A 24,221-nucleotide genomic window follows, 5' to 3' on the forward strand; every position below is an offset into this window, starting at 1 on the left:
AACTATAAGCCAAACTCACTGATGACCATAGATGCAAAAATCCTTGATAAGAGACTGGCCAACAGAATGCAGAAGATCATACACTCTGACCAAGTGGAATGCATCCCAGGGATACAGGGATGACTCTACATACTAAATCAATAAATGTAGTACACTATATTAATGAGTAAAGGACAAAAACCATATTATCATCTCAATAGATGCAGAAAAATTGGTAAAATACAACATTCATGATAAAACCCTACAAAAATTTGAATAGACTGTCTCTATCTCAACCTGATATAAGCCATCTATGAAAAACCAACAGCCAATGTCATACTAAATGATCAAAAACTGAAAAGCTTCAAGCTAAAATCAGGAACAAGACAAGGATGTCCACTATCACCACTCCTGTTCAATATATTTCTGGAAACATTAGCCACAGCAATTAGACAAGAGAAAGAAATAAAAGTAATAAAAATAGGAAATGATGCAGTTAATCTGTTTGGAGATGACATGATACTCTATATAGAAGGCTCCAAGAACTCCACAAAAAGTCTTCTAGATTTAATAACCAAATTCAATAGAGTAGCTGGAAACAAGGTAAACACAAAAAAAATCAATAGCCTTCCTGTACATGAGCACCAGCCTCACTGAGAGAGGAACTGGAGAAACAACTCCTTTCAGAATAGCATCCAAAAAATGAAATGCCTAGGAATCAATCTAATAAAATAATCAAAGACCTCTACAATGAAATATACAGTACTCTGAAAAAAAAGATAAGAGGATATCAGAACATGTAAAGACATCCCTTACTCCTGAGTAGGAAGAAAAATACAGTGAAAATAGCCATACTTCCAAAACTGCTATACAGATTCAATGCAATTCCAATGGAAATTCCAACAGCATACTTCACAGACCTTGAGGATACAATCCAAAAATTCTTTTGGAACAAGAAGAGACCTAGAATAGCAAAAGCAGTTCTAGACAACAATGGTAAGGTAGGGAGGATCACAATCCCCAACTTGAACTGTACTAGAAAGCTTCTGTGATAAAAACAGCATGGTGGGGGCCAGGGATTTAGCTCAGCGGTTTGGTGGCCTGCCTTGAAGCTCATGGACCCGAGTTCAATTCCTTGTACCCCCCCCCAAAAAAAACCCAGCATGGTACTGGCAAAAATACAGACCTAAGGATTGATGGAACAGTTAGAAGATGCAGAAACAACTCCAGATACATTCAGCTCCCTCATCTTTGACAAAGGAACCAAACATCCTCACTGTAGGAAAAATGGCTCTGTAATAAATGGTGCTGGAAAAATTGAGTTTCAACTTGCCAAAGATTAAAACTAGACCCATGTCTTTCACGATCCACTAATGTAAAATCAAAGTGGTTTAAAGATCTGAATATTAAAACAGAAATACTAAACCAACTGGAAGAGTGGTTAGGTATAAAACTCTTGAAGATATTGGTGTAGGAAAATATTTCATGAACAAAACCTCAGTTTCACATGAACTAGCACAAAGAATCAATAGGTTGGATCCCTTCTTATTGCAAAACTTATGCACAGCAAGCGAAACCACCAACAGCATGAAGAGATAACACACAATGTGGGGAAAAAATTTTACCATCTGTTCCTTAGACAAAGATCTACTATCTAGAATATATGAAGAATTTAAAATAAACAGACCTCCGAAATTCAAAGACCCAATTTAAAAACAGGCATCTGAAATGAACAGATATTTTGCGGACATAGAAGTAGAAACAACAAATAAACATGAAAAAATGTTCAATATCACTAGTCATTTGAGAGATGAAAATGAAATCAATGCTGAGATTTCACCTCACCCCAGGCAGAATGGCTGCTATCAAGAAATCAGCCAATAACAAATGTCAGGGCTGTGGGGAAAAAGGATCCCTTCTTCACTGTTGGAGGGAGTGTAGATGGGTGCAACCACTGAGGAAATCAGTATGACATACCTGAAAAAAACTATAATTAGAGGTCCCAATTCACCCTGCTATTCCGCTGCTGGGTATCTTCCCAAAAGAATTTTAAAACTCATACCACAGCAGTATAAGCACACTCATATTCATAGTGGCATAGTTTCCAATAGCTAGAACATGGAAACTGCCCAATTGTCTTTCAAGTGAAGACTGGATAAAGAAAACATGTTTTTTAAAAAATAAAACGGGGTACTACTCAGCCATAAATAATGACAATCTAGTGATATTTATAGCTAAATGGATGCATATTCAGGCCATTCTCTTAAGTGAAATAAATAGCACACACATGTGTAAATACCAAATAGTTTCTCTGGTGTGGGATACTGAAATTATAAATAATAGGAAGAATAGGTCCAAAGTGAAAAGAAAAATGGGAGAGGTAGGGGAAAGGAAAGAAGGGAAAGGAATTAATATTAGAAAGAGAAAAAATAGAAATGAAGTATTTGTCATTAGGGAGGTGTGGAGGGGTTGAATGGAGAACAGTGGAATTGGGAAAAATAAGAATCAAGATATATTATGTAAAGGTACAAATTCCCAATAATGAATTTTAGTATATTATATAACTAAAATGTACCAATAAATTAATGAGTAAAATAATCTTTCACTGCCAAAATTTCTGTGTTTTATGACCATTTAACATGAATGCAAGCAGCAGAAGAGAATACTCTGCTCCTTTTCCCTGTATAATGAAGCACTGACAATGTGGACTGCAACTCATCTGTCTTCTAGGGAAAAGTGTTTGACATAGTGCTGTCTTAAGGGCCAAAATATTTCCCTGTCTTTGTAGTCCTTTTATAGCCCATCCTTTTTGATATTGTAATTTTTAAAGGGAAGACTCTGTATTCCTCTCTTCCTCCCCTCAGTGCTTATGAAATAATTTGCAGAAAAGCAACACATCAATCAGAAAAGAACATGCAGATGCTGATCTCATCTTGGGTTAGGGATTGAGTTCCAGTTTCACAGGAGTGAAGGAGGAGAAAAGCTGAAAATTGCTTGCTGGATGAAAAGAGTGCGCACTGAGGAAGAGCCTGCCCAGAACCAGGATTTCCTGCCCATTGACACTCTGTGCCCATCCTTTCCTCTTATAAAAGCCCTCTACACACCAGCTTATGGAAAGATAGAGATTTAATGCAAAATGATGCACCTCTATTTTCTTTAGAGACAGCTTTGAATAATTTTTTTCCTTCCACTAATTCCTGTCTTTGGAGACTTTCCATTGAGCAGAAAAGAGTGTGACCATTAGAATCCTTTAATAGTAGCATGGGAAATTTGGAGATTCTGTCTCACTTTAGTGGAGGCAGTGGACTCTGTGAAGTTTCCTTCAGTTCCATCATCCTAGACTCTAGCGTAGGTGCTGCAAGTGCAGTTGTGTGTTGCAATGAGAGGTTTCTCAGCTTATCTGCCTAGTGTTTCAAAATAAGAGAGTGAACTGTTCTGCTCTTGGTCCCCTAAAGCTTGCTGTCATTTTAAAGTACTCTCCGTCTCTCTGGGGACTTCAAGCATGCAAAAGGCTATATATACACTGGGATTTCTCTTTCAGTAATGCACACTACTGACTCATTTTCTTGCTCCTTTTGGACCTTCCTATCTCTTGTCTACCAAGGTTTTTTTTTTTCATGTCACTTCTGTAGAAGACTCAAATACTGATTTTTTTTTCTTTTTGGTACCAGGGACTGAACTTAGGACCTTGCGCTTGCAAGGCAATTGTTGGAACAACTGAGCTAAATCCCTGGCTCTCAAATCCTGAATTTATTTCTTGTTAACTGTGTAGTTTAGATATAGAAAAAATATAATTCCCAACCTACTAAATGCCAGATGTGCCAAGTTCATGTCCCCTGAAATGAAATAATTAATTTTAAAGGGCAAAGGAGGTTAAGATTGTAGGGAAGATTTATTGAGAGCTCCTGAGAAACAGGAGGGGTCTCAACTGGGTTGCCACCAAGGCCTTTAGTTAGGGGTAATTTGTTTTGTTTTGTTTTTTCACTGAGCTAATTGGTATGTTTTAGGTATACAGTACAGTTTCATTCAAGTTAGGAGTAATTTGTACAGCAAAGTCACAATGTGAGTACAATATGTGTCAAAGTATAAACAACCAATAAAGTTAAAGTATAGATGTCTAGCTAATATTGAGCCAACAAGGAAGTGAGGCACATAGTAAGGGTATATGGCTGACATCATTAACTTTGGCTTACCTATGACTTCTGAAAAAGAAACATTTTTGGGAACGGATGGGTTCAGATGTTCTGGTCACCCACTCACCTGTGCATTTGATGCCTATCTGGACTTAATGGTCCAGGTGTTATTAATTACAATACAATCTCAAGTTACTATTTATCATTTAGGGAGGCATGTAGGCCTGGTCATTGCAACTTTATTTTAGGCATGGCCTTTAAAAATGCAACACCAGCCACAATTCTGATGTCTTTATTTTTTTCAGCTGAATTACTTGAAGGTCCAGATCCTCTCTGACTTTATATTAATTCTGTAGGGAGACTGGGACCTCAATGAAGTCAGCCGAAAAAAATAAAGACATCAAAATTGTTGCTGGAGATGGATCTGATGAAGGACAGGCCTCAGTGTAATGGTGCAATGGCCAGGCCAACAGGCTTCCCTAAGAGATAAACTGTAACAAAATTATACTATAATTAGCCCCACCTGGTCCTTACAGTAAGTCCAGATAAGCATCAGATGGTCAGGTAAGTGACCAGTGCATCTGGACCCATCCCTTCCCAAGATTGTCTTTGTTCTTTCTATATACCCTTACTACATGACTCTTTTCCCTATTGGATCAATATTAGCTAAGTGGCCATATTTATAATCCTATTGCCTGACTGTAGTTTGACTCATGGTATAGCCACATTGTGTCTTTGCTGTACAGTTTACCCAAAGGCCTCAGTGGCCATTTAACACCCCTTCTAGAAATTCAGGGGCTATCCCTTCTCTCCTTATTTCCAATAAAACCCTGCTAACTTCTTTCTTTGGTTTGAGACTTCATTACTCAATGTTGTGAAGCCACAAACTTGACACATTTAACATCTAACATGTTAAGACTTAAATTTCTCCTATATCAGTTCTATGAAAATTACTACTTGGCAATACTTACTGAGTACTCAAGAAGTATTGGCAATTATTACTTTTGAAAGAAGCTATAATCCTCAACTGTTACTAATATTATGGTAGAAATAACTAGTGATTAACAGTGAGTCATAAAAAATGAAGTTATATTCTCTTCAGAAGGAGTATCACAAAAACTCTTATATGGGAGTAGACCAAAACATTAGTAATTACTTATCAAGCACATAGTAGAAGGATTCAAAGATTTCAAGGGTTGTAAAAATGCAAGAAAATGCAAAGCAGATGCATTAAGTCAGCTATAGAATTGAGAAGAGTTAATTGGGGATAAAGGAGGTTTCAATTGAGAGGTAGAGACAAAATATTGTATAGATGACTATTTCAAAGAATGAATATGGAGTTTAGATTCTAATTTATATATCAACATTTTTCAAAAATTTCCACCCTGAGAATTACCTGGGACTGCTCATTAAACATTCAAATATCTTTTTTCCAGTTTTAAATGTCTGGAGGAAGATTCAGGGATCTGAATAATTACTCCATATGATTTTGAGAAATATGGTTTTCCTACAAAACAGGACGAGAAGCTTTCAGTTGCTGGCTGTGTAGACTTGATTACACTTTTATTTTCAACCTCAGTTCACCATTGGAATTCTTAAGGGTGGGATCTAGAGATTGTAGGTTTTTTTTGTTTTGTTGTTTTTGTACCAAGGATCATTCGAACTTGGGTCCTTGTGCTTATGAGGTAGGCACTGGAACCACTAAGCTAAATACCCAGCTAGAGATTATAGTTTTTAAAAAAAACAATTTAGTTCAAAGTTCAACCAAGGTTGAAAATATTAATGTAGCAGCAGTGTGGAGGGGAGATATTATAATAGTAAAACTGAAAATAGCGATTTAACAAGCATATCATTGCAAGAGTACAGTCAAGACTAAGGAAGAAGTGAAAGAGTTGAAGAAGTGGAGAATAACTGAGCTCTTAAGACGAGTCCATGTAAGACATGGTAATTTTATTTTGTACCAATGATAAGGGCACAGGTGATAAAAGAATGACTCCACTTTCTCTCCATTGGAGTTTGAGTGGTTCGATTTGCTTGTCAACTAGAGAGGAACCATAAAATGAAAAATAAGTGAAAGAAGAGTGCCTTTTTGTGACAGAAGTGTAAAGGAGAGGTGACTTAAAATTATTTTTGCTTTTCTTTACTATTGTTTCCAAGATTTTAGTGTAAAAATACTATCCTGGGGAAACTGTTAAGAATACAAGTTCTTATTACCACCCTTCTCCCTCTGCCCCGCATTCTTTTAGGAGGACTTGGAATATGGTTCAGTGGTTTTTATTTCTCCTTTAAAAGCAAGCAATCAAATGAAAAAAGCAAATCACATCAATGCCATATTTAGTTAAACCTTTGTTAAATGTACTGATAAACATTTTAAAAATAAAGCTGAGGTATATGAAAACTGCATTAAAAGTCTATTTAATGCCCATAAATGGATAGTTACTAGTAATTTTAAACAGCTTGATGCTGATAAATATTTAACAAATTTTCTTTACACAACTATAACAGGGCAACAAAATTATTTTAATGCACCATTGAAATAAGACACCATTGCCAGGTATGGTGGTGCCTGCCTGTATTTGCAGCACTTGGGAGGCTGAGGCAGGAGGATCACTGTGAGTTCAAGACCATCCTGGGCTACCTAGTGAGTTCCACTTGAGTCTCAAATACATAGTGAGACCCTGTCTCAAAGCAAATAAACAAACAAAAGAAGTAAGACATCATGTATGAAAGTGATTAGTTTAATAAAACAATTCTGTTGTTGTAATTAAAACACCTGATGCATGTGGAAGTGTATGGAGAACAATGTCAGTAAACACTCTTGTAACTGTCCATTCATTTCATCCTCAGGAATTTCAGAATCTCTTGTTTCTTCTGTGCTTTGCGAAAAATTTCAAAATCCTAAATGAATGAAAAATTAATTTTTAATATCAGTGTGGACAAGACCAAGTTACAAAATCATTAAACTCAAATATCTATGCTAAGAATGCTAATTATCTTGCCTGGACCTTTGTAAAACTCTGTTGTTTAAGTTAGATGGAAAAATTTCCAATGATGAATGTCATCATATTGTGTACCTAAAATATACCAATAAACTTAATGAATTGAAAAAATTTTCCCAGAAAGTTATTTTACATTATAATGCATTATGAAAACACTGTGCTATTGCTTTCAAACAAGTAGCATAATAAAATTTCATTTTGTGATAATCTTTTCATCATACAGTGTAAATTGCTTTCTCTTTAGAAAAACAGTTAAGTAATTCTACAGATAGCCAAAGCTGACCTTCATATCCCATACATGTATTATTACCCACGTATATGACTTTAAGATATGAAATGAAAATAAAAACAGAATAAAAGTGAGCATTCACTCTTACTCCACAATATGCTTGGCCTTTGAATATCTGAGGTGGTAGAGCCCTAGGCATGGAAACCTTCATCATCATTTCTTTTAGTGCTTTCAAGCTGGTGGAAATATCTATTAATTCATACTTTATTTTGTAAGTATCTAAAATTCTGATAACTTCTTCTTGTCTCTGCTCCACCTAGACAGAGAGATAGAAGGATGTTTATCAATTGATACTAAAATTTGCATGTTATTTTATCTTTCCTTTCTGTTATCTTATGGGAGAGGAACATTTCAATGATATGAACACTCTATGTGGAACAAAAGTAGGTAATTTCCTTATGAAAAAATATAGAGAAAGAACCAAAAATGTATGCATCAGAAAAAGAAAAACTTGTGTAAATATTTTAAAACTAAATTTGTTGAAATATTATGATATTAATACAAATTACCTTTGGCCTCTACAATTACAAGAGGTGCTCAAAGTGGTATTCAAAAAACTGCTGAAGTGTCTATACATTATTTTGGGAGAGAGAAAGAGAGAGAGAGAGAGAGAGAGAGAGAGAGATGATCCTTCAACAAGGGCTTGAACTGAATTTATATATATATATATAAATTGGTGGAGGGAATTCTGATAATTTCAAAACAACTCACAAACCACACAGCCTAGAAATATAAAACAATTAAAAGGGTATGTCAATAAAAAATTGCCTATTTTATCATTTACTACTACAAAATATACAGACCTATTTTTAAAAAGTTAAAATTTATCAAGACTTATGCATACAATGACCACACATGGCACCATTTGAAATTGACAGAAATATAAACAAAATATAAAGATGTAATATTAAATTATAAAGGTGTAGGGAAAATGGGAAGGGTGGGGGAAAGGTAATAAGGGAAAAGAAAAAAATATGACAAAATGGAAAAATGGAAATAAAGTGTTTGTAAATGGGGAGGGGAAGAGGGGGTGAAGGGAGGGCAGGGACAAGGGGAAAAATGAGAACCAAGACCTGTCATGTAAAGGTACAAGATCCCAATAATGAGTGTAACTGTACTATATACCTAAATTGTACCAATAAACTCAATAAAAGAAAAAAATAAAATATTTAATTCTTTTTCTGTAAAGAATCTTAAAGAAATTATAATTGCATAAAATCAACTAGAACTTACAAAGTGAGTTTCTGGGTTCATTGGCCAGGACCCTTCCCCTACAGGCAAATAATAATGTAACATATAAAGTACCATTAAAATAATTTTGTAGCCACTTGTTGTTCCTAGTGAGCTCAAATATTGCCAGTACCTGTTTTAAAACATCATGTAATGGTATGGGATGCTAATTATCTTTGTATGAGCAGTTCTTCTTTCCCATTAGTTGTCCATTGCAGTAAAAAGAAATCTTTGTGGTTTCCCATGTAATTTTCAGTATGTATAATACATAAAATACAAAACATGCTAATAAACTATTTACATAATCTGTAAGACTTGTGGTCTTGAGGAATCAAGAGCTTTAGGCATATTTTTAATTGCTAGAAGAGATTGCACTAATATCTCTCCTGTTCCTTACACTGTTTAGGGTCAATTGTAAACATGAAACATGAAAGATTACAGTAATGTGACAGTGTAGGCAAATATTACATTTGCCAGATTTCATACTGTATTTGAAGTGGTAAAAATATTCTGCTAATGACTGAGGCAGACTCCATTACTCATGACTGCATTAATTTATCCTGCTATATATGGCAGCTTTGGGTATGGAATGGACTTATGAGAGTCTTAAATTTGAGCAAAATGCATCATAAATTCTAAATCAGAATCACAGACTAAATCAGAGAGAAAATATGTGGGATGAAAAACTGAAAATAATATATAAGTGAAATTAAGATTTATAAATATGTAAGTAACTAAAAGTAGCCAGTTCTTACTGCTTCTTCTAAAGTAAATTGTTAAATTTCTGTCATATGCTAATAGATCATATTTCTTGCATTGTCCTTGCGCCTGACACACAGTGTGGACAAAAGAAAGTTGTAATAGTTGGTTATCTTGTAAACTTATTTAACAACTACAATTTACTTTTTTTTTTGGTACCGGGGATTGAACTTGGGTCCTTGCGCTTGCAAGGCAGGCCACTGAACCACTGAGCTAAATCCCTGGCCCACAACTACAATTTAAAAAACAACATAAATTATAGGTAAATGATAAGGTTTCTATGTTTTCAAGTGACATCTTGGTCAATTCCGTCTAATAAAACCTTTGATGTTAGAATGAGAAAACATATTAAAACAATTTCACAAAAACAAAGCCCATCATATTCAAGGGGGATTTTTGCAAATGTGCGTGTCGGTAAGCTATTTGTTTGATGACTTGAAAATATAATTCAGCCACACTTATAAAATTCTGCATATATCCAACAGTTAGAGAAATTTTTGAAATTTCATAATGTGATATTTCTACTTTCTTAGTTTTGTAAAATTGCAAAAGCAAGTTGTATGAGACTTAAGTCACATTTGTGTAGTAGTGGTTCTAAACGCTTTCAGGGAAGCCCACTAAGAATAGAACACAGTTGCCTGGAGAAGTTTTATTTTATGTGATTCACAGAATGGCAGCATGAGTATTACTCCATCTCAAATCTACAGCAACGAAATTTCTGTCTGGGGCCATCAGGATAGGAATGAATTATTTTAATAAACCCTCCAGGTAATTTTTCTACAATTTAAGCATCATGGGCCAACAGTTTTGTGAGACTTCTTACTGCTTCTACTGTGGTTCTTGTTTTTTCCAAATGATTCTCTCTTACAAACTGTTAGTAGTATACCTAAAAACATGAACCACGCTGTTAAAAGATCTAGTCAAATAGCCCATAGTTGTCTTATTTTTCATAAGGCTCACTGTGTAGCTGGGCCTCATGGCACACGCCTGTAATTCCAGCACTCAGGAAGCTGAGGCAGGAGGATTGCTGCAAGTTCCAGCCTTGCATAATGAGTTCAAGGACAGCCTGAATTGCATAGTTAGAACTTATCTCAAACAAAATAAAGCAGAACAAAACAAAACATCTCATCTTTCTTATTTCCTAGTACCCAAGATCCCAGGAGAACGCATTAATCTACATGACCAGGTTTTATGCAAAAATCTGTTCTTTCTAGGGTAAAATAAAATCTGATTCCTCCTGTAGATCTAATGGTGTAGAGTAGGTATGTGATATTTGTAAACCATGTAACCAGTTCCAAATCATTGAGCTCTCATGCCTCTCCAAAAACTATGTAGAAGTAAGTTCTTAATCTTATAATAGTTTTCCTATAACTATGATATCTAACATACTGTCTAGTAACCACTAGCTTTTTGTGCCTATTATCCACTGTAAATGTGGCTAGCCCAAAATGCAATGTGATATATGTGCAAAATCCATAGTGGATTTAGAAGACATAATATGAAAAAAAGAATGCATAGCAACTCTACTTTTTAAACTGATCACATGTTACAATGATGACATTTTGGATATTTTATGTTAAATAGAATATATTAAAATGAATCAACTGTTTCTGTTTTCGTAAAAGTCTACTAATCAAGGCCAGGCTGGCAATATAGTTAGACCTTGTCTCAAAAATGATATGAATTATATAAATAAATGGCTACTGGGCTGGGGATTTAGCTCAGTGGTTTGGCCACCTGCCTCGCAAGCACAAGGTCTGGAGTTCAATCCCTAGAACCAAAAACAAATAAATAAATAAATAGATAAATAAATAAATAAATGCTAAAATTAAAATTACGTGTGGCTGTCATGTTTCTGATGGATAATATTGTCCCATAATCCTTCCTACATACTGTTCAAGAAAATTCACTTGCACTTTAATTCACATAACAAGTATATGATCTATGCAAATATACTTGCTTTTCAGAAATGTTTGGGATTTTTTGGCTGGGGGCAGGGTTGTCCAATGTTGTTTGAGAATTTTGACCATTCCCTCACTGGCTATTTCCTCTCCCATCCTAAACAGGGTTCTTCACTTTGGTTTGGTTTGGTTTGGTTTGGTTTTTTGAGACAGGGTCTCACTATGTAGCCCAGGTTGGTCCTGATCTCACAGCAATGATCCTCCAGCCTCAGCCTCTGAAGTTCGTGGGCCACCATGCCCTGCTCTTTACTTTTACCATTAGAGACACTGACAAGATTTTGGGTAGCCCTTAAGGTGGCTCAACTCAAGATGACAGAAATTTCCCAGACTAATCAATTCTTAGAGCACATTTATAGTTGAAGGAATTCATCCCTTTCTCTGTTCTTCCTTGCCCTTCCCACCTGCAAAACTACAATATGGAGTTAAATAAAGGCAGAAAGTGATTAGCAAAGTCTTAGCAAAATCTTGAAGTCTCCAACTAGAGTGTCTTAACTCTAGCCCCCTTAACCACTCCCCAAGATCCCCCATGAGACCTTTTCTTTCTCACTCACCTCCCTAGAGCCTAATACTCTGGTATAATAGACTGTAATGGAATTCACTCTTTCCATTCTGGCTATTTTTTGCAGAAGTGTTTTGGGGTCAACCACTTCACCACTGGTTTGATCAACTGGGCTACTTGAAGTCAAAACACTCAACTCTGCCCTTCTATTGTCGGTTGCTAAGGGCCACTGGCCTGCTCTGTCACGATTGGCTGGGAAACGCGCTCCTGTGGCTCAGGAGAGCGCCCATTCTATGGAAGGCAGGTGTTTGATGCTAGGAGGAGGAAAGCCCCCAGCAGCTTGGGGGAGGGGGACTAGACTTTTCCGAAGCAAGAAACACTAGCTAAATACTTTTCTTTCTCCTCATATGTGAGGCTTAAAGAAGGAGAAAAGGGAGAAACAGAATCAATAGTCGTGCTGCCCGTTTTTCTTCCTTTGTGTTTTGGAAGAAGGAACTTTGTTACTGTAAACCACGGATCTGCTGCGTATGAAGCACAGAGAAACTTCCAGGAGAAAGTGGGCACAGTACGATGTGATATGTGATGAAAAGATAAATAAATTTTTTTATGTCCGTGTTTGTAAGAAAAGAGCAAATTGTGCTGGTCACAAAACGAGTATAACTTATTTTTTAGAGACGAGTTTTATGATGTATTACAGGGTGGTTTTGAACTCCAGTTATCCTCCTGCCTTGGCCTCCCAAGTACTGGAATTACAGGCATAGGCCATTGCATCTGGCAACATCCCAAGCCCCACAACAATTATTATCCTTTCTTTCAGGCCAGGAGATTCTTCTTTTCTTTCTCTTGTCACTCTCCTCCTTCTTGAGGAAGTGCTTTGCAGACTGTCCTTTCCTTCTGGAGGTCAAACTATTGCAGTAATGCAATAGGTGCTGTGGTCTTTGCCTCTCCTGGCACTTCCTCTCCTTTACCCCTGTGTAAAGGGCTGATCGCTTGCTTAAATGTCTTGTTTCTTTTTCACGGCATTTCTAGCTCATTTTTCCAGCATTTGTTTAACTGGTAGTCTTTTTCAGTAGTAGAAGATAGATAGTGATGTTATTTTCAAGGCTTGGGTGTGGTGTGTGCGCACGCGTGTGTGTGTGTGTGACAAAAGTGGATAAATAGTGGAAATTAAAAGTGAAAGGCCGAAGAACTTCAGCCAGATTTTGTTTTGTGGTACTGAGGATTGAATGTAGGACCTTTGCTCAGAGCTAAGTCCTCAGCCCTTTAAAACATTTTAAATTTTGAAAAAAGGTCTCGTTAGGTTGCCCAGGCTTTTGAGTTAGGAAAATTTGAATCCAAAGCTCTACTCCTTATTAATCTGATTTTGAGAACCTTATTTGGTGATACTTAATTAATGACATCATTATGAAGAGTTAAATGTGTATGGGAAACTGCTTGGGACACAATCTAACAAGTTCTTGGTAGTTTAGAAAATTATAATAAAATAGGAGTAAAAGACAGAAATTTTAATGATACAGTATTGTACAATTTAGAGCAGCTGGATAAAGGGGAGAAGAAGGCAAAATAGATGGAAAATACCAAATAGGGGGTCTAATCTAGAAGGAATTTGAGATCTCCTTTTTCCTTTAAATTATTCTGTGGAAGCACTAGTAGAAAGTATTTTTTAAGATTATATTTATTATATTTCCATTGTATTTATTGTATTGTATTTATTCTATTTCCAGTGTGGGAATATAACACATTTTTCACTTCACTGTGAGCCATTTCTCTGACTCTGTTAATACAATATTCCTTGTGAGAATATAACTTCAAGGCCAGGCATGTGGTACATGCCTGTAAACCCCACACTCAGGAGGCTGAGCAGGGAGGATTGCCGTGAGTTCAAGGTCAGCCTGGGCTACATAGTGAATTTCAGGCCAGTATGAACTACATAGTGAGACCCTGTCAGAAAGATAGATAGAGAGAGAGAGAGAGAGAGAGAGAGAGAGAGAGAGAGAGAGAGAGAACTTTAACAGCCTAAAAGAATTTGGTTAATATTAATACAGGAAATAACACTGTAGATGAAATATAAAATATCTCTCACCAGTTAGCTGATACTCTGAGCTCGTGTTCTCTAAAAATCAAAGAATGAATTAAAGAAACAATGGAAGGTAAGAGTAAGAAGTTATTTATTGATAGTGTAGTTCCTGAAGGGCAGGAGGAGTCCCAAGTGGGTTGCCTGGGGACCCCACTTTATAGAGGAGTTTTATAAACCCACATGGGTACAACATGGGGCACTGCAAAGATCAAACAATACGGTTACAAGTATAGTTGCTTAGGTAATAGTGGTCCAATTGGGAAACAAGTCATGTAACAAGTATGGATGGAAAGAACAAAAACTCCTCTGGTCACCCATCAGAGTGGTTGATGTCTATCTAGACTTCATTAGGCCCAGTGTTTGTCCTTTGAAGAAGTATACAGGTCTCATCATCTTGTCTTTGTCTTGAAGCCTGGTTTCGAACAGATATGTCTGGCTGTAGCTATGATGTGTTTCACCTTCATCCTGACTCTCTAGAGGACCTAGCCCTATCTGATTGCTTATAATATTTCTGCCTAACTCACCTGTCTGTAAGAGTACGACACACAGAATTAGAATTAACCTACTCTATAGGATATTTGTGATAATTATTTTAAAGTGTGAAGTACTATAAATCAAAAGCTATATAAATAATTGTAGCCCCAAATATCACTATCTCAGAATTTTGCTTATGCTTCCTAATCTACTTTGGTTATTTATATCTGGAAGCAAAATTACTCGGAAAATGAGTGAGGATTTGTGAGATTGACATAACATATTATAGAGAAGATAACATTTTTTCTTGTTTTTTATTTGTTTGGTTTATTTTTTCAATCAAAGAATGCATGTTCATTGTATAAGAATTCAAACCATATAGAAATATAAGGAGTAAAGAATAAAATTAGCCTTTCATCTACTTTCTGCCTCTCTCCCCCAAGAGCAAACAATTGACATATTGATTTATATCTTTTTTCCACCAATTTGGTTACGTATCTCAAGACAATTAAAAAGAGGAGAAAGTGAGTTCTGCAAGAATAGTAAGCACATAAGCATTGATGCTAAATTGCTTAAATTCAAACTCAGACTCTACCATTTCGAGTTGAGTGAAATTTGGCACATTACCTAATTTCTCTGTGCCTCAGTTTTCTCATTAATAATATGGGGATAATAATATCTGTTTGACAGAGGTATTTTGAGGTTTAAATTAGTATGTGTGAAATATTTTTTAGTTTTTTAATAGCATATGCTTGTGATTATAATAATTACATCACTATTGGAGTATGAGTACATATACATATCGTATCTTAATCATTTTTACATCCATTTTATTAAGTTTATTGGTACTTTTTAGGTATACAGTACAGGCACATTCATCTTTAGGATCTTGTGCCTTTACATGATCATATCCCCTTGTGTGGGTGTGATTGATTTAATTTTATTTTTTTCTTCATTTTATTAATACAGTTTTGATGAACATAATGGTAACATTTATCATAAGGAATTTGTACCTGTACATATTTACTTCTTTTTTCCCCATTTTCCTCTCCTCCCTTCAACCCCTCTTCCCCTCTTTATTTGCAAAAGCTTTATGTCCATTTTTCCTTCTATTCTATTTTCCCTTCTCCTTTTCCCTTGTTTCCCTTCCCATTTGAAATTTTTCTTCCCATTTCCCAATATCTATTATACATATTCCCATTATTTACACTTCCAATTTCTCATAACAGAGAAACAATGCAATATTTAAACATGTGTGTCCTATTTATTTCACTTAAGAATATGGTATCGAGGTGCATCCATTTAGCTAAAAATGTCTCAAATTTATCCTTTATAGCAGAGTAGTGTTCCACTGAATAAAAACATATCTTTATCTATTCATCTGCTGATGGGCATTTGGGCTGTTTCCAAGATTTAGGTATTACAAGTTGTGCTGATATAAACATGGGTGTGCATACATAGCTGTGGTATGATACATTTAATTCTTTTGGGAAAATATCAAGAAGGAGAAGAGCTGGGACAAATGAAAACTCTAGTCTCAGATTTTTGAGGAGACTCCACACTGATTCCCACAGTGGTTGCATGAGTCTAATTTCCTACATACAGTGGAGAAGGGATTCTTTTGCCCCACAGCCTTGCCAGGATTTGTTATTGTTTCATTTCTTGATAATAGCCATTTTTTTCTGGGGTGAGATGAAATCTCAGTGTTGTTTTGATTTCCATCTCTCAAATGACCAGTGATATTGATCATTTTTCATATGTTTGTTTGCTATTTGTACTTCTTCATCTGAGAAATGTCTATTTACTACAGATGCCTATTTTTGTCTTGGATCTTTAAATTTGGGAGGTCTGATTTTTTTGAATTCTTTATGTATTCTAGATATTAGTCCTTTGTCTGAGGAACAGCTGGCAATTTTTTTTTTCCCCACAGAGTGCTATCAAGAAGAGATCCCATTTGTGGCTTCTTTGTATTATTTCCTGTGTGATCTTTTTTTCCATAAAGTCTTTGCCTACACTTATATTTTTCAAAGTTCTATCTATTCTATCTCCCAATAGATTTGACGTTTATGCATTAATATTTAATTCCTTGATACATTTTAATTATATTTAGCTCATAGTGGAAGACGTAGGTCTAGGTTTAATCTTTGTCATGTGGAAAGCCAGTTTTTCCAGCACCAATAAAAATAAGTTATCTTTCTTCCACTGAAGATTTTTGGCCCCTTTGTAAAAGATAAAGTGGCTGAGTGTGTTTGGAGTTGTTTCTATGTCTTCTAATCTGTTCCATTGATCCTTAAGTCATTTTTTTGCCAGTACCATGCTGTTTTTATCATAGTCAATTTATAGAATAATCTCAAGTCAGGAATTGTGATGTCCTCTGCCTTGCCTTTATAGCCCAGAATGGCATCTGCTATTCAACAGTGTCCACTATCACCTCTTCTATTCAATGTAGCTATGTAAACATTACCTATAGCAATTAGAAAGAGGAAAAAATCAAAATAATAAGGATAGGAAAGGAAGAAGTTAAATTGCCATTATTTGTGAGTGAGATGATACTCTATACAGAAGAACCCAAAAAGTTCACCAAAAGACTTCTAGATTTAATAACCAAATTCAGCAGGATAGCAGGATACAAAGTCAACACACGAAAATCAACAGTATTCATGTACACAAATAACAAACCCACTGAGTGAGAAATTGAGGAAACCACATCCTTCACAATAGCATCAGAAAAAATGAAATGCTTAGGAATGAACCTGACAAAGGAAGTAAAAGATATTTACATTGAAAACTATAATACTCTGGAAAAAGAGATTGAAGAAGATATCAGAAAATGGAAAGATATTCCTTGTTGTATGGTAAGAAAAACCAATTTAATGAAAATGGCTTCCAAAATTACTATATAGACTTAATGCAATCCCAGTCAAGATACCAGCAGTGTACTTCATGTAATTAGAGAAAACAATCTTAAAATTCATTTATGTGAATTATTTAGAAAGAAGTATTTGGTACATGGAATACAATGATGGAATCAAACCATAGTATAATTACTCTTTAACAACTTACATTCTATACACATAACCAAGAAATTTAGTACAGTGATGATAAGCATGAGCTCTGAATCTAATTGTTCATTTATCATTGTAGTTCTATTACTTATCAGTTTTGTGAGCTTCAAAAAGTATATAATTATTTTCTTTGTTAACTGTAAAATGGGCATAATAGTGTGTGCTTTAAATTAAGTTGTAATACAGAACATTTAAAATGACTGTCATGTACAAATTACTTAATAGATGCTTTTAATTATGTCATAAAATTGCTCAATTTATTATTTCATTTTATAGATGAATCACAATTTATTTAGCTACTCTGTTATTTTTTATCATTTGAGTTATTTCAAATTATTTATTGTGATATATAATGATAATCACTACATTTTTTCCTGTTTAAAAGCGAGAATAACTGTCTCTTCCCTCATGCACATGAAAAAGTTATTAGTATTAATATTTTCCTACAATCATTACCATTTTCAACATGAATGAACACTTTCCAGATCTTCTTTTGGCATGTGATCATTACCACACATGTGATCAGCCCTCATATCACATCATATGAGTTTGTTTCAATCCCAGGGTATGAATGGAAAGCAGAACCATTGTATGTAGGTAAAGCTATCTTCCTGAAGTATAAGCAGAAGCTAAGAAACAAATGACTGACTCAAAAAGGATTTTTGCTGCAAATGGACTGCTAGAATCTCAAAAGACCAAATCTTTAGGTATCCTGACACATAGAAAAGTTGTATGAATTATTACATATTTAGGGTTTATAATGTTTTACCTTTTCTCCAAAATATTTAAATATAAGTAGATTTCCTGACAACATTTATAACAGACACCATAGACCAGTGGTAGCAAACCTAAAACATACATGTCACAGAGAGCACCCAGAGTCCTTTTTGGAAGCACACAAGAAAAGTCAACCCAGGAACCAAGCATATGAAAACAATTCTTTTTTTAAAACTAAAAACTTAATATTTAATTGCAATGTTGGCACTTTATGATAAGTATATGGGTTTTTGTTTGCAGTTTGAACACTCAGACTCTCAAAGGTTAACCACCACTTCTATAAGAGGGGAAGTTTTTTTTTCAAATGACATATGCTTTTTCCTTTTATGCCTTTATAATTGAAAATAGAAAGGAAAAATTAAAACACTTAAAATTATAATAAAGTACCATGCAAAAGACTAAAATATGTGCTTATGAAAGTAGGATTTGAGTCCAAAAGTAGGAAAAGAAAGAGGAAGAAGAAAGAAAGAAGAGAGAAGAGAAAAAGGAGAGAGGGAAGGAGGGAGGATAAGGGAAAGGGAGGCAAAAAGGAATGGAATTAAAATTGAGAAACCAATTTTCACTTACATTCTAGGAAAGCAAATGGCTATATTTATCTAAATTAGAACATTTGTATAAATCCAAACTATATATTGCACTACTTGTATACACTTAAGGTCTAATAATTTTTTGAATTTATGATTCAAAAGGCATTAATTAAAAGCACAGTAAAAATTAATGTCTTAAAAGGAGACTCCATTTTAAGTAAACTCTTGTGAAAAGGGTTAGGCAATTTAATCATTCCTAAGTAAATACTAAAAAAGTTGAAAATAATAATTCTATTTGTTTATAAATTTGATCTGTTTAAAACTCTTACATTAGCAACATATATTATAATTTGAACAATAATCCTATGCAGAAGTTAATGAAAAAACTACTGGTTTAATTGATGAGAAAATTGAGGTCTGGAGAAAATAAATGACTCAATGTTAAAAAGTTAATTAAATCTGGGCGTGGTGGCACACACCTGAAATCCCAGCACTCAGGAGGCTGAGGCAGGAGGATCACTGTGAGTTCAAGACCAGCCTGGGCTACATAGTGGTTCCAGGTCAGTCTCAACTACATAGTGAGACCCTGTCTCAAAAAACCAAAAGAAAATAAAAGTTAATTATCGAACTGGATCCATGGTCTTTTTAGTCTCAGTCTTATTCCCTATCTTTTTAGCAACAGTACCTCTCTGAACCACATTGGTTTAATATAAGATGTACATTATTATTTTCATTTTAATGTACTTTATTTTTATAAGTTCTTTTACATTATAGGAATCTACACATTTTATAAATCTTGTGAAATAAAATGCTTAGAAAATCCTTCCTAATTAAACTCCTATACAAAAAACAGAAATATACAAAATCTTGCAAACTGCTAACCTGTAATAAGACCTCAAATGATGAAAAGAAAATTTGGAAAAACAAACTTTCAAATATAGAAGACAATTTACTTGTTAAATTTAAAATGTAACTAATGGAAGTATAATAGGACAAAGTAATACTAAATACAGTAAAATGTGTGGATTATTTATCCATGGTGAAACTCAAAATTGCTCATGTTCCAGGAAATGTTTCTCTTCATTCTCTGTTCCAAGCAGAGAATAATATGATAAAAAGCAATTGAATTTGTATCAATACTGCTCATGTACAAGTATTTGCCAGAATTATCATGATCTACGGAAGTAGAAGTGACCATGTGAGGAACATATATGATTTGAGTTGCTTTGTAGAACACATACATGATGATGTTTTTAATGGTCCACTTTTATTTTGGTGGATAGGCCACTGGGTCATTCTCCTATTACTGTTGAGCCTCTAGAAAAAACTTCCACTTCAAAGTTATTGAATTGGCATTAATTTTGAGAAAGAAGTATGTTGTTTTATAAGCAGTCTCTCTTGGGTTTTATGCTTAATTATTATATGAAGAAAAGGTCAATGAACTATAAATTTGGAAGAAAATCTTACAAGATGTTGTTTCATAACCAGTCTTAAGGCTTTCAATTTGCTGGATTCCAATTTGCTAATGAATAATGTGAATCACACTAGCCTTCAAATCTCTCAAGAACACAATGTAGAGGCGTCTAAAGCTCAGGAAACTCTTCTGTACTCTTTAGCAATACAGAAACTCTCTAACATTTCCCATGGGAACAATTCTAAATTTAGCACTCCCCACTTACAAATGTTAAATGAGGCAAGCAGGGAACTTGTATCATATCTACAACAGGAATCAACTGTAAATTGGCTGGACTAACCTAAGAGATAACCCTAACAAATCTTCTTTGGCTTATCATGTCACATTTTATCTCCTTTGAAGTGTAGTTATTACATTTTTTTTTGAAAACTAATTTGATTCATGGTACATCTGAATTCCTCAGGAGAAAACTGTAGTAAATGAGCTTTAATACTATATTTTTTTTCTGTTTAAACATTTCAATAGTTGCTATATTCAAGTTTGTACATTTCTGTGTGGTTATGTGTGATGTTTAAATATTCTTCATTGTATTTATGACATATATGAATTTCTTTTTCTGTATGGAAGATCAAACTCGGGTCCTTTCCCTTGCAAGGAAGGCAGTGGAACCACTGAGCCAAATCCCCGGCTATATGAATTTTAATTATGACAACAAGAAGAGACTAGAGGAAATTATGTATTGATGTATTGGTAGATTGTGTTTTGAGAACCTACACAAAAAGAAAATACTTCAAATGAAAATAGGATTTGAATGATATTTGATAGAACAAAGAAAGGAGCCTTAAGAAAAATGGTACATTTTCTGGTATTAACATTTTGAACTTTCACCAAATTTTGTGCCACTGTTATTATTGTTTTTTTTTAGGGATGGGTGAAATAAAAACATAGATTAAATGATCAACTGCACAGGGAGGCACTATGTAGTAATGAAGAGAGTCTTTTGGCAACTTTATATGCTGTTCACATTATTCATAGTCATGATCCTGGCTTAAAATAAAATTCAGTAAGAATGATATGTTTTGGTATGGTTTGGAAATTTTGAGGTGTAAATGAAATAAATTAGCAAAATATACCTTATGGAATGGTATTGTTTATCATAATTTGGGAATAAAACATGCTACATTTAACAGCTCACACTTCCAACAATAGTAAAATAATAGTAAAATAATGACAAACTTTGAGAACTGCTACTCTAATAAAACAGAAAATTCAGAAGAAATAGATACATTTCAGATATATATGAACTACCAAAGCTGAATAGAGAAAATGTAAAAATCCTGAATAATTCAATATAAGTCAATGAAATTGAAGAATAAATAAATACCAACTAAGAAAAGGATAGGTTCAGACAGAATCACTGCTGAGTTCCAAAAGAACTTTAGAGAAATTCTAATGCCAATATTCCTCAATCTCTTTAATTAATTCAAAAAGTAAGCAGTACTGTTAAAATCATCCCTAGAAGCAAGCATTACCCAGATTCCCAAACCAGCAAAGAACCCAATCAAAAAAAAGAACTGCAGTGTAATCTCTTTAACAAACATAGATGCAAAAATCCTCAATAAGATAAGGGCAAACAGAATGCAAAAAATCATCAAAACGATTATACTACATGACAAATTAGGATTCATTCCAGGGATGCAGGAATAGTTCAACATATGCAAATCAATAGTGTAATATATCACATAAACAGAAGCAAGGACAAAAATCACATGATCACCTCAATAGATGCAGAAAAAGCATTTGACAAAATTCAATATGCATTCATTGGAATAAAATTTCCTTATTTCCGTTTGATAAAAGATATCGATAGCAAAACAATGGCCAACATCATACTAAATGAAGAAAAACTGAAAACTTTCTCTTTAAATTTAAATTCAGGAACAAGACAAAGATGTCCACTATCACCTCTCCTGTTCTCAAAACATGAGCCAGGGCAATTATAGAAGAGATATAAATGAAAGGAACACAGATAGGAAGGGAAGAATTTATTTTTATTTGCTTGTGACAGATCTCCAAAACTCCACTAAAATACTCTCAGGATTAGTAAACAACTTCAGAAAAAGAGCAGAATACAAACTCAGCACCCAAAATTTAATAGCACCAATAATTGACAATGTGAAATAGGAAGAAAAGGGCTAAAGGTGTAGGGGAAGTGAGAAGGGTAGGGGAAAGGAAATAAGGGAAAGAAAAAAACATGAGAAAATGAAAAAATGGAAACAAAGTTATTGTATATAGGGAAGGGTGGAGGAGGTGAAAGGAGGGAGAGAGTATGGGAAAAAATGAGAACCAAGACCTCTCATATAAAGGCACAAGATCCCAATGATGAATGTAACTGCACTGTATGCCTCAAAAGTACCAATAAACTCAATGAGAAAAAAAAAGAAAAATAAATTACATAGGAGTTAATCTCATCAAGGTAGTAAAAGACCTCTAAAATGAAAACTGTAGTAATCTGGAAAAGGAGATTGAAGAGAATATCAGAAAATGGAAGCATATCATCCTTTTCTGGATAGGCAGAGCCAATCTAGTGAAAATGACCATACTTCCAAAACTGTTATACAGATTCAACACAATACCAATCAAATTACCAATAGCCTTCCTCACCTAGATAAAACTTTCCTAAAATTTTAAGAGACTTAGAATAGTAACAGCGATTCTGGGCAACAAAGACAAGGCAGGGTCCATCACAATACCACTCTTCAAGCTATACTACAAAGCTACAGTGATAAAAGCAGCATGGTAATGGCAAAGAAAAATATCTGACTTGTGGATCAATAAACAGATGATGCAGAAACAACTTCAGGCACACTCAGCTACCTTGTCTGTGACAAAGGGGCCAAACATCTTTGCTGTAAGAAGAACAGCCTCTTCTGGGAAAGCTGGTTATCCACATGCTGAAGATTGACCCATATCTCACTATGCACCATTCTAAAATCAAAGTGGATCAAATATATAAATATTAGCCATTTATTGTTTTATTAAACAATAAATCTTCTAGAGGATAAAATAGATAAAACTCTTAGAGACATAGGTGTGGGTGAAGACTTTATGAAAAAACCCTAAGTGCACAAGAAACATTCAAAGATTGGTCATCTGAAATGAATACTCTTGTCAGATGAATAAATAAAAAGGGCCAATAAATACATGAAAAAATTCATTATCACTGGCCATTTGAGAAATGAAAAATAACCCTGAGATTCCATCTCACTTCAGAAAGCAAATGAAGAAACAAATCAACAACAAATGTTGGCAAGATTGTGAGGAAAAAGAAACCTTTCTCTATTGTTGGTGGAAATGTAAAAGGTATAACCACAATGGAAATAAGTATAGAGATTCCTCAAAAAACTAAAACTAGAGTTTCCATTTGACCAAACTTTCCCCCTTTAGGTATTTTCCCATAAAAAAATGACAATAATCATATATAGCTATAAACAAAAAGAAAATGTGATTTTACTATGCAATGGAGTACTACTCTGCCATAAAGAAGGATAAATTTGTGGGGATTTTAGGTAAATGGATGCACGTTGAGATCATAATTTTAAGTGAAATAACTCATATACCCAAGTTTACATATTACATTGTTTCTCTTGTGTGGGAAATCCAAAGTATAAATAAGGAGCTTATTTGAGAATAGATATTAGAAAGTAGGAACTTTTTCAAAAGTGAAGGGAAAGAAATGGATGGAGGGGAGAGGGAAGAAAGGGAAACAAGATTTAAATTTAAAAAGAATTGAAGAAAAAAGCAGAAATAGATCTTTTACAAATGGGGAAGGGAGGAAAATTTGAATGGAGGTAAGGGGTAGAAAAAATTCAGATGTTGTATGCACATATACAAATTTTTCAAGGGCCAGGGATTTAGCTCAGTGGTTCCACCACCTGCTTCACAAATGCAAGGACCCAAGTTCGATCCTCTGTACAAAAAAAAAAAAAAAAAAAAAAAAAAGAAAAAAAAAAAAAAAAAAAAAAAAGAGATAAACAA

General features: G+C 34.4%; 1 pseudogene; it reads left to right on the forward strand.

The window, feature by feature from the left end:
* The first annotated feature begins 19,577 nt into the window (after positions 1–19,577).
* Positions 19,578–20,522, forward strand: LOC104854383 (annotated as a pseudogene).
* Positions 20,523–24,221: the final 3,699 nt, after the last annotated feature.

This window comes from Fukomys damarensis, unplaced genomic scaffold (genome assembly GCF_012274545.1).
Source record: "Fukomys damarensis isolate Sample0158 unplaced genomic scaffold, DMR_v1.0_HiC HiC_scaffold_39, whole genome shotgun sequence".
NCBI lineage: Eukaryota > Metazoa > Chordata > Mammalia > Rodentia > Bathyergidae > Fukomys > Fukomys damarensis.